Here is a 12,189-nt window from a genome sequence, read left to right on the forward strand (position 1 = left end):
GTTAGACTATGGTTTTCCAACTGGGGTCTTTGGTGGCCTGTTGAGAGCTGCCTGCTGCAGAAAAGTGAAGGAAAACCTAAACCTGGGAAACTGTAACATTGACAGTGCAGAGCTCTGTGCCTCCGTTGCCAGCCTGTTATTGGAGGCTGAGTGTTTTAGTAGTGATTAATCATAAAAACAGCTCCCTGCTTTATTACTTCTTCGGAGATTTTATAAAATAAATTTGATATTACAAGTGGTTGAGAACCAATGCTAGGGGCCTGAGTAGCCTCTGTTCTTACTGAGTTGCTATTTGAAGAGAATTCTTAGCTTTTTTCTAATATGTATCATCTGACATCCAATTGCATTGATTAGTAATTCAGTGAAACTATTTTGTTATAAAAGGCATATTATTTGAAAATGCAGACAGTAGCAGCTGTTGGGTTGCAACACTCTTCACATTCAAGACTTTTACTAAATGTAAGCCTAATGAAACAGATTTTATAAGACTCTTAGTAGGGTATGCACATGCATAATCTTGGGGAAGTTTCTGCTTTTTATCAGTTCCAAAGCTACATAAAGATATTCTCAGCTGATATGCATTAAACATTTTCCAGCTGCTACAGTCTTAGCTAAGGTACCAATATAGCTACATCTACACATGCATACTTGCTTCAATTCATTTTTTTTTAAAGTATGTTTTCAGGCCTTTTCCCAGAACTGAGGGCTAAAACTACGTGGAAAAATTCCTAAGTTTTTCTAAAAGACTTTGAAACAAAGGTGGAGAATGGTAATGAAGCCATCCTCTGGGCAAGCTCAACTCCATTGCTCCTTACTCACCTATGGCAAATAACAGTGACAATGACAGGATTGTATCCATCTTTTTTTTTCCAGAAAAAAACAAACAAACAGAAAAATTTTTCCAGATCTTTTAATTTGCTGCTATACAACTCCTTTTTCTAACATGTAACTGCAACGACTTGAACTATTAGTGCAGGCAGTCCATCAAAGCCAAAAATTTCCTAAAATGCTCAGGTGCATGCAAATAGCTAGAAGCAGAGCTGTCATTTGTACTTACATTTTAACACTGCTTTTGCTTTGAGTTGTTTGACCAAGGAGTTTAGGAGTTAAGTGGAACTTAACGAATCTTTTCCCACTTACTACTTAAGAGTTTTGCTCTTTAACACGTGGAGTTTACACAGCTGGTTGCAACTTGGAAAGAGTGCTCATGTAGAGGAGGATTCCTGAAGTCAGCACTATTTCACATAAGATTGTAGCAATTAATGATGTATTCTTATTCCCATTCACTGACCCTCTGAGTAATGAAAACAGCTCTTAGAAAACAGGTTAAAATCAATCCTATTCCTTATTTTCCATCAACAACTCCAATTCATTGGGATACATCTAAAAATTCACACAGTGTCAGGGTAGTTAATTGAACCTTTCCTGAGCTGGTCTTCAGGGCAAAGTCAAAGACATGCGGAAGTTGCCCCGTCCCAGATACTCCAGCCCCGTGGGATCATTCCCAGCAGCTTCACCTACAAAAACCTGGCAGCAACGTTCCTTTTTCATCGCAGGAGAGGAGTTTCCCCTTCTCTAAAGGCAAATGGAAGAGCTTTTATAGCCTGTGTGGTGCTTATGCAACCGTTTACAGAGCCCTTAGGATATGAAGAATTTAGCTGGGGAAAATATCTTCCGTTTATGATTTTAGGAGAGCCAAGATTTCACGCCAGTTGTGTATAGGATAAAAAAAAAAAAAAACTATGAATTATGGCCTTCTCAATTCTAAATCTGATTCTGTTATTCTCTTCTCTTTCTAGGCCAAATGTGTATACAAAGTGTTTAACACATTAAGACCAGAAAATCCACAAGATTTGCAAAGTAAAATGACAAAAGAAATCAAAACGTCACCACAAAACCTACTGCAGATCAGGAGAAACTGAGAGGCCTGGTTGTGTTTGTGCACATGAGTTGTGCTCCCGCGTCCTCCCTCCTCATTCCTGGAATTACGTAAGCGGTTTGGAAATATGCTAGTCAGCTTAGCGAGGTGCTTAAATCAAGACGGGCTGTCACTGTGTGGTGGGGGATGCACAAAGGCTGCTAAGGGAAAAATAACCCTGCACGGAGCTAGGCACGCGCCGTTTCCACATCGTGGCTATCTGTCCATAAAATCTTCCTGCTAAAAATAGGCATTAATTAGTGATGCATAATTTATAAGCAATTATGCGAGGTGCTGTCTTAAGCAGTAGCACATCCCCACCTAGCACGTCTATATTTAGATCACACCGTGAGGACAGCGAATTGTGACTTTTTAAATCAATGCTCTATAAACATATCTAATGTGTATACAGTCAGGTTTATTTTTTTGTATAGATGAAAATTACTAAAAGGCAAGACACCTTATTAACTGCAGAAGAAGAAATGCCTGTTATTGAATATCAACTACTATACCCTTAAAATATAGGCCAAAAACAACAGCACAGACATTTTTGTAATGGGTGAGGTATGTTTCTTTTCTAACCCCACCCTCAGCTCTTTTTGAATTATGTCCATACAGTCTTCCTTGTTTAAGCAACACAAAGTTTTTTTATTGTATTTTATACAACACTGCTGTCAAAATCCACATGTAACCACTTCTACTGATACCTTCAGAATGACATAATATTACAGATGTAAATAAAATTCAGATTTTCACATACTTGTTTTTCTCTACCACATGGAAGAACCATACACATTAAAATAATCCATACTGAGATCTTTTTCCTTCTTTTGTAACAATCTAATCAGTGCTAATCATGAGTTTTTGCCTGAGTGAGCCCTTGAAATGTGTGCCGGTGGAGCAGCTGATACCTGCATTAATATGCTCCCCACCTGCACGCTCTACACACTGTATTTTACAAGTCATCTTATGTTTTAGCTCACATCATTAAAAAACATGGAAGCAGATTTTCTTAGATGTAGGATGAGTTTACCTACAGCAAATGGATGTATCACATTTCACAGCAAAGGCTGTGGAAGTGCCATGTGTCCCCCCAGTGGCCTGAACTTTCTGTTTTAGGATGACCCAGTAGATACATAAGCCACATAATAATGTGATTTTTTTCCAGACAAAAAAGGTACACGAGCTGGTGATGGGATATTAATGATATTCCAAGGGAGTGTGAGCAGTCACGGTTCACAGCGCTCCTCCAAGGGCCCCTGCTGCCATCCTGGACCTCACCCCGGGACAACCTGGCCATCCCATCACATTAATTAATGTCTTAATTTCTCTCCACTTTGATCAGCCTCTCAAATCCAGAAGCATCCAGGAGTTATTAGTGAAAGTTACTCTTACTACTGTTTAGTCAGTACACAGCAAAACAACTCAAATTTGTTTTTGGAGAAGTATACCCATAGTGGGTGACGGAAAAAAAGGAGGTTCCTAAATCTCAGGCATCATTTTCACTGTGGTACCTGTGGAATTTAATTAAACATGTAATTATTGCTGTACAGTCCTAAACACAGATGTGCCATTAATTTAGGTATGCAAGTGATCAGTAGTGTGATCTCTGAAAGACAGAGTCTTTATAGTATGCAAAATGTATGCAGTTATCCTTATATAAACTTTTGCGTTTGTCTTATGTTGCTGCACAACTTGAAATATTAAAATACTTCACTGTGTGCCTCCCAGAAATTGCATCATCTGGTAACGGTGTCCTTTGTGGTCACACAGCACTTCTGCCACATGCTTCCTCTCTTACTCCTGCTCTTTATTAGTCTGTTATTCCTTTTGCTTACTCAAAAAATAATTGTTTTACACAATTTAAGTTCTTGATCAGGCTCCAACATTGATATCAGAATTTTCCATCTCCCTTTCAGTTTCCTAGTCAATTATTTAGACACAGTTAAACAATTCTCTCTCTTAAAGTATCCACGATAGTCTTCATTATGAAGGTAAATGGTTATTCCCTACACTGTGCTGTGAAGAGGACTAGCAATAACATCTATACTGCCTGTGCAAAGTTGTTTGCAGAGATAAAATCCGGAGGTTTTAAAAGATTTTGGCATCATACATCTTCCTCCCTTTATTGTAGCAATCCTGATATTGAAGTTCCCACACCTGTCCTCTAAGTGGCAGATACCAAGCTGGCAAGGTTGCCAATGGTCATATGAAGCCACCCATCTGATGACAGAGCTGAATCTGAACCTTCAACCTGCTGCCGATCCTCCCCACGAGCTTTGTACCCAGGTGGGAGATGCTGCTTTTTGGGTTGTTTTGATACAATAACGATCTGCTGTCTCATTGCCTGTAATGCCAGGCCGGCAATGCTGTCCTATTCCATCAATAGACAGAGTTACATAGGCAAAAAATAGCATTATATAAATGAGCATGTCCAAAATTAGTTGGCAAAACACCTGATTTTCTTCTTTCTCCTGTGGGATCATGTCTCAAATTCAATACGTTACTTTATGTGTCCTGGCGACCGTGCTTGCTCCTCTGACCACGAAGCCCTGAGGGCTTCTCTGCTCTCCACAGCGGTGCCTGTCACCAAATGTGGCACTGGTCACTGAAGCAGGGAAAAGAGAGGCTCACACGCTGCTCACCCCCTCCTGCACGGCTTTCCACATATCCAAAAAGCCAGCAGCGGCTTCCAAAGGTGCATCTTAACTAACTGGAGCTGGCGGTGTCTTCCGCGCTTTCCTCGCTGCCTCCCATCTCCTGCCCTGACCCCGTTTTAGCATCAAGTTATCAAGCCTGTTTCTCTGAAAACACATTTGAATATGAGTTTCAAACCCATCATCCGTCTCTACGGGGTTCACACCTCTTGCGACAATTTTGGATTGCAGTAAGGCAGCTTTCTCTGCAAAACACTTAGGGCTTCTACTGCTGTTAAGTTGCTCAATTCCAAGACCCCTAAGGCTGAAAATACCTGTTCAGTACCACTGAGTTGGAATTTCATCTCTGAAAATAAGTAACTTATATGCATCAAACAATATATACAGTACTTTTTTTTTTCTTTTCTAGTTGCATTTTAATTAGCTTTCATCACAATTCTTATCCAATCATTCTTAAGAACCACAGGCCAAATGCAGAATATGTATAAATTATGCAGTTCTGAATACATCAAAGAAACTGTATTCTTCTGTCCCAGGATTTGGCTTTTTACCTCCAGTTTTACCAGACTTTTCTTCAACTAATCCTGCAAATGCCTTAACCACATCCACTTCCTACTGTACCCCCCTCAATCCCTTTCAATTACCTCCTTCTTAACATATAACCTCTCAGTAATTCTTCCCTTTTAAATCCTTTTAAATCTTATTTTTTCTCTCTCATTTTTTTTTAAATTAGCTAATTGTTAGAAGCATTTGTAGCTCTTTGAAACTGCACTTCTGAACGCACTATGGTATGTTGACTTGGAGGGCTAGAGTTTCTAAGCAGCTTTCAGAATAATGAGATTTGCGTGGATGACTCCCTTGCGCCGCTTTGAAGATTTACTCTTTTTAGAGTTAAGAGATTTCTGAAAAATCGGCTGCTTTGTGGCGCGCTCTTGTAAACACCCCGCTCGGAGCGCGTCCTTGGTGGGGCAGCCAGGCGGGTCCCCTCCGAGCTACTTGTGCCAAGGCGCTTGGGAACGCGCTTCCTTACACTATAACCTTGTAACTTAAGGGCACGTTCTGCTTCGCAGGGGCTGAGGTGCTCTGTGGCTTTGTCCGAATCGCCTCCGCCGGCAAATACGAGGTATTTCAAACCTCATGACAAGCAAGGCTGCCTGGAAGCTCGTTGGACGCAGCGCGACTTGGGCTCGGCTCGGGCCTCTCGGTTGGCTTTTCCGCTCCGCCATGGCTGCTCGGTGCCACGTGGCCACCTGAGGCACGTGAGCATTACCATCGTCCCCGGAGGGCCGGCAGATGTGCACGGCCTCAAATAACAGCAGTGCTCTGGAGCCAGCACGTGCTCCAGGCCGCCATGTGTTCCGGTTGGCGCGCGCTGCTCGTCTCCGCCTCAGGGCCAGCAGCCATGATGTCGGTTGGAGAGCAGGCCATCCTCCTCCTCGTCGTCCCTCGTGGCACAGCTAAATCACATTTAGCTCTTTCTGATATTCTTTCCGAGCTAATCAAAGCCTGCACTAAGGCATTCAGCACCCAAATAAAGAGTATTATTACCCTGCTCCCTTCATTCACCACGTTGAGTTCCGATATTCAAGCTTCTGCGTTGTGGGTAGCTCTCATGTTCACTAGCTCAGTAAGAAAACTGCTTGAAATATCAAGCATGGCAGGACATATCTGAAAGTTTTCTTTGAAAAGCTTTTTTGTTTGTTTGTTTTCTGGAAACAGGAATTCTATAAGATGCACCCCCAGAAACGCGTCTGTTTCAAGAACAGCCCACATTAAGCAGAGAATCTCTTCTTTAGAATTTTTAACTTACCAAATCCAGTGAGATACAGAATGAACTAGCGAAGATTTAGAAACAAATAAAATGAAGACCATTACAAAGTACTTAAAAACAATAGTGGAACCTCCACTTCTCCTCGACACGTTGCCCAGTGATGAACAAAATGACCCTGCTCTGCTAAAGCACACGCATTTCCAGTGCCCTCCTTCAGAGTGAGGCTACAATTTACTAATAAATCTCAATGAACAAACCTGCTATAAAGCACAAACGTAACCTTTGGTACCAAGGTACCCATACATTATTTTTTGTGACCCAACTGGCAGCCAAATGAGGTTCCTCTCCCTTATTCACTCCCTGCTTCTGCCACCTTCTTCTTACTGGTAGCATTTCTCATCCCACATGGCCAATGTGCATGGCCATGGCAGTGCACCCCTTCAATGCATGCCTTATAGCTGGCAAGAAGTAAGCAGGAAATTGCCATTTAAGTAATGGAGAAAAGAAACAGCCTCTGCTTGATCCCTGGACGGCCGAGACTGATATCCATCATTTGCACCCAAGAACTGAGGGAAGGAAAACACCAACGATGAGGTAGGATGTTTTTATACCTTTCATTCTTAGGGGATTAGACTTTTTTTTTCCTACTTTAGGTCTTCATTTTTCTAATGTAGTTGGAAAAAATCTGATTTCTGTCTCCCGGTTGCCAATAAAAGCAACGTATTTTAAAAGAAAAATCAATGCATGCTATGATGGTATTTACTTGCGCTTTAATTTCCTTTGATATAGAAAGTCGACTAAGTAATTTGTTCACTAGCAATAAAGTTTTACAGCTTACTCACTTTGCCTCTGCTTTATGGTAATAAAGAAAACTTGTGGCGGGAGTCTTCAGAGGTCAAAATAGGCTTCAAACTACTGACAGCTGCACGAGGCCTTCTTGGTGCTATTCCTTGCTTTGAGGCACATCTACCTTGGCTCTTGTATTGCTCTTCTTATGCAGCCAAGGTGCTGCATAAAGCTGTGTTTTGTACCATGCCCAGGCCACAGCTGGAATCATCTCCAGCAAATATCCCTTATAAAATGTCTGAGCACCAAGGATGCTGCGCTCCTGCCTCTCTAAAACACTACGTTCACCAAGAAAGTTATTCTCTCTGCTTCCTTGAAGTGTGGTGGGCTCCAAAACAAGTGTGAGTGAGGTCATTCAGAAATCCAAAGCTTTGCTGGGTGTGTTTGAGAAGCAAAGGAGGCCACCTTCAGAAGAGATCAAAGGAACAGCAAAGCAAGCACAGGAGCTCTGGGGCCGGGTGCTACACGAAGCCTGGAGCGAGGATGAGGCTGGGCCTTGGATAAAAGGGCCCCAGCTGAGAGCGAGGAAATCACTAGGCTCCTACGGCCCGCAGGGAAGCCATCCTCCATAGCCTTTGCTCCTCTTTTTTGCTTGTGCTGGAGAAACATCTTGTTCCAACTCTTTCGCACACAAGAACTTGGGGGTCCACGCTAGCGCATGACCAAAGGGGGGCAACCACACCTAATGACTTGCTTTCCCATACATATAGGCCATACCCCTATTAGATCTCGCAGTTTCAGGCTTCAAAAGACAGCTATCCATTCACTTCAGCTTCGCTGCTATTTTCTGCTGGCCCTTGCTGGCTTCCTCCAACTGCTCCTTGGTCTGCTTGCACAGTCTTATCTAAACTCTTCTTGGAGCTTTTGTATTGACAAAGCGGGTATGTATTTGGTTTCTTCAGGCCCTGACGTGGCAATAAACAGAAATAGCAACAGTTAAATAAGGAGGACTTAAACACTCAGCTCACTCATTGGTCTGTTCCTAGACTACACTATTATTTGGTTGGCACTCAAAAATCTCATGCTGTCAATAGTGATGTACAAATACCATAGCAGCTCATTTGTTTTCTACAGGATATATTCAGGGACTTTGCTGGTGCAAGGCTTGGGTTGTCTGGTTGAGAGAAAATGCTCCTGTTGTTGAGTCTCATGTAATTTATCTGCAGATACTTGTATCTGTTTGGACTATAGAGGTCCCCTGGGTTAAGTCCTAACCCAGGTCCCTGTTTATAGCTTGAGAAGAGACAGAGAACTAAATTTATTCAGTGACCAAACAGGGGAACAGGGGGTTCTCAGGGCCTGTAAGGTGCTACCTTTTGCCTTGTTGACAGACATTTCAGTTTGATCTTTCATTAAAAGGTCTGGTTTCTTTCAAAATGCAGGAAAGCAAACACTTTTCTTCTTCCATTGCTCCTCTGCCCCAAATAAAAAAAAAATTAAAAGCCCAAAGAGACCACAGCAGAGAGCAAGGCCACAACATAACTGTTCACACTCTTTACAGGCCCCCCCAGCACACAGGAATATAATTTGAGCTGGATCAGACACAGGAATATGATTGTACTTCTACTCAGTTAAACAGCATACACAATGAGAGATTTATTCTGGCCTTACATTTATACACCTTTTGTGAAAAGGATTATACCTGATCCCTTATAAATGCATACACACAGGATTTTTGTGTTTGTTTTTAATCTGCAAATGTCCCTGCAGATCAACGCTCTGCATCACGGGGCCACGGAGTTTCCCACGTGGCACTTGGCGCTCAGCAGCGGGGAAGGCTCGGAGCCAGGAAGGGAGAGGTGGTGTCACGATTCACCTACATGAGCACCTTGGCAGAAGGCAGAGTTGAAAATAACAAATGTTTGGCCTTGAAGGTACAGCTCTTTCACTGCTTGTGTTTCCTGGGGGAAGACGCTGCATTCCTGCATCTCCAGCAGGCCGCAGGAGGAGGCAGAGCCCCATGCGTGATACTGCAAATTCCTCGGGTCATATTAGTTCTTGTTCAGGGTATCGGATGCCCTGTGCATAATGCATGCCTGTTGTCTTGCCCTCAAGAAAGAAGCAGCAAACTTTTTCCCACAAAAAATCGTTACCACTCTTTGGAAAAAGCTTAAATGCAACTTAAGGCTGTTCTCCGTACCATGCAAGAAAACAAAACAAAAAAAAACCCCACAGCTAAAGAGGAGAGTTAAGCTATTATATTCTGTTACTCATATTGTCACTTTCTATATTAAAAAACATGGATACGATTTTTCCCCCAGGGTTTGTGTTCTGCCTTGGAGTATGAATTTTAAGCCAGAAAATAACTAACCAAAGCAGTGTTATCTCTGCATGAAATAAAATCAGTTACAAGATAGCGTCTGTTTGCTTTAGCAAAATTAGCAGCTAACAAGGCAAATTTGGTTGGAAAAAGGCAGGTGGGAAGGGAGTTTGTTCAAAGGCTGCCAAGCAGCACACTCTGGGCTCTAGCCATGCTGCCATCTCCCATCTAAATCTAGGAAGCAAAAGCATTGCTGGCCCTCCAGTTAAAACTCACCGGGTAAGGTCCATTTTAGGAGCATTTCTGTGTTTAATTAACTGCTCTGCAATTTTGAAGGCACACGTGTCCTTCAAACACCTCTCGGTGGCAGCAAACCAAACGTTTGCATGCAGCAATAGGTTATTAATGGGATACCGGTGAATTCAGTAGCTTTTGCTTCATTATAGAGAGGGCGGAAGAACCTAATTACTTACACCTCCTTTTTGTAATAGGAAAATTGGCTGTGTAAGCAGCAAGCCCCGCAGCACCTCGGCTGCTCAGGCACAAGCACCTTCTTTTGTTTCTGCAAAGCAAACATCACAGGCACGTTTTTGTGTGTGTAACACTAAACAGCACAACGATTTCCCATTCTTTCCTATTCGCTTTCTCTCCAAGCTCCCTCTCCTTGGATGGAAGCCAAGCCTGGGCAGGTATTCCCCTATTCAATTATGTTTTATTAGGAAATGGCTGCAGCTCGCGGCCGGGCTCGCGACGCGTCCGCGCGTAGCAGAGCCCAAGAGCCTTTTCCAGGCTTTGGCCTCGCTCATGGGAAAGCCTCCGTGCAAGGAAGCCCATACCGAGTCCTTGCACGCAGCTGTTGCTACCGCAATTAATAAAGCTTCAAGAGAGGTCTGCAGAGTTCACCGCAACGCAGCCCTGGGAGCAAACGCGCTCCAGGCCCGGCAGCACAAAACTCCCTTGGGAAAACTCACTCTCCTCGTGCAACGCCGGCAGCTCAAGCGCCCGCCCGCAGGCCTTGCCAGAGGCTGCTGGTTAACCAGGCTCTTTCCAGCCTTTCTCACATCCAGCCGCTGTCTCACACTGGCATCACCTGCATGTGATCATCAGCTTTCTGCAAAAAGGCATTGGATTGTTTTTTCTGTTTTGGATTAAGTAATATCTTGCTTAAAACCAGAATGCTTAGAGATCTGTACCGTTTGCCCTCACCAGAGAAGTGAATAAAGCCTATGACTTTTTTTTTTTTCCCCTCTCTGGATTTTTTTTAAACAGAAAAAGCATACTTTACATGACAAATGCTACAAAAACTTATGTCTAGAGCACTGCTGCTTTGTGAAGAATAAAATTTTAAGATATGGGAAGGTCAAAACCTAGTAATACTGTCAAAAAGAAAACTAATAACACATACATGAAAAGCTCAGTTGCAAGTCAAGCCATAAACTTCAAATATATATGCACATAGCCAAAAATAGCCTTAAAGTGATGTTAAGCCATCTATAAATTGTTGCTCTTTTGAGGAGAGTGTTTTGTAATATATTATTTCATCTTCTGAAATGCAAATTGTTTTCTGTGTTATACCAGTACAACGCTTATGCATCTTTTAAGCGGGCTACAATATTTGCATATAGCAAACACTGTGCTCAAACACCAAGGATATCATGGAAGACAAATAAAAGAAATGTTTAATTCACCTTGTTTCAACATATGCTTTTAAGAGAGAGAGAGAAAAAAAAAAAAAAAAGGCATTATGCTAGATGTACCTTAGTGGAAGTTCTCCCCGGGGAGCTGCAAACATCACCAGCCTCAGTCATGGCTAGACTTTCTCTAATTTATTCACACACTTTACAATAGTCCTGCCCTGAAAAGCAGTGCAGCGCCGCTCTTCTAAAAGTGATCTAGCTGTGGAGCATCTTGCTGTATGGTCAGATGAAAAGCTCCTGAAGAAGGAAGACTTCTTGCAGGGAGCAGAATCTCACCTTAACCCACAGGGAAGGGGGAATTTTTCCTTCAGCTGCTGCTGTTTTGGGCTTGATGAGCAGAGCTGCTCCATCATGAAGCAAGGAGAAAATGTTCCCCATAAATCTCCAGTTGTCATGCCAAGTTATCAGAGGCAACAGCCAAGCAATATGATTCTGTTATGTAAAAAACAGGAACGGCTGGACATTTCTTCAGCTGCAGACACACACATGAGCTCATGGAGCAGAAACATTCACATCCTCAGCGGACCACGTTGCAATTTTATCTTCTCACCCTTCCCTATCTCCCCACATTTCCCCCAACCAGCCTAGCTGTTACTGCACAGTGGCTAAATACAGGCTTCTTGCTCCCAGATATCAAGACTAGGAAAGGCTCCTGCATGACCCTAGAGGATCTGCCCTTCTTCCTAAAAGGGGAGGAATGAGGAGGCAATGAGCGCTCTCCTCCCAGCTGCAGGTGAGACATTGCTTTATAAAGGCAGAATTTCACGTGCGGAATCTCTAACTAACGCTCAGCTCTCTTGAAAAAGAAGAGGAGCAGGAAGCATGGAAGTAGTGCAACACTTTCCCTTTAAAAACAAATAAACAAAAATGCGAGATAAAGCTGTCAGCTCCACTTAGTTGTATTAATGAACTTACAACTCACTGATGCTGTTTACGTACAGGTTGCCCTTAAAATTCTTGCCCCAAGCACAGTCTTTACTTTAAGTCTGTATCATTTATGTGCATGTTTCTTGGCCAACATTTTAATTTTCCTTATTCCC

This window comes from Tinamus guttatus, unplaced genomic scaffold (genome assembly GCF_059628265.1).
Source record: "Tinamus guttatus ecotype Peru unplaced genomic scaffold, ASM5962826v1 Tinamus_guttatus_pri_ptg000476l, whole genome shotgun sequence".
NCBI classification, from domain to species: Eukaryota; Metazoa; Chordata; class Aves; order Tinamiformes; family Tinamidae; genus Tinamus; species Tinamus guttatus.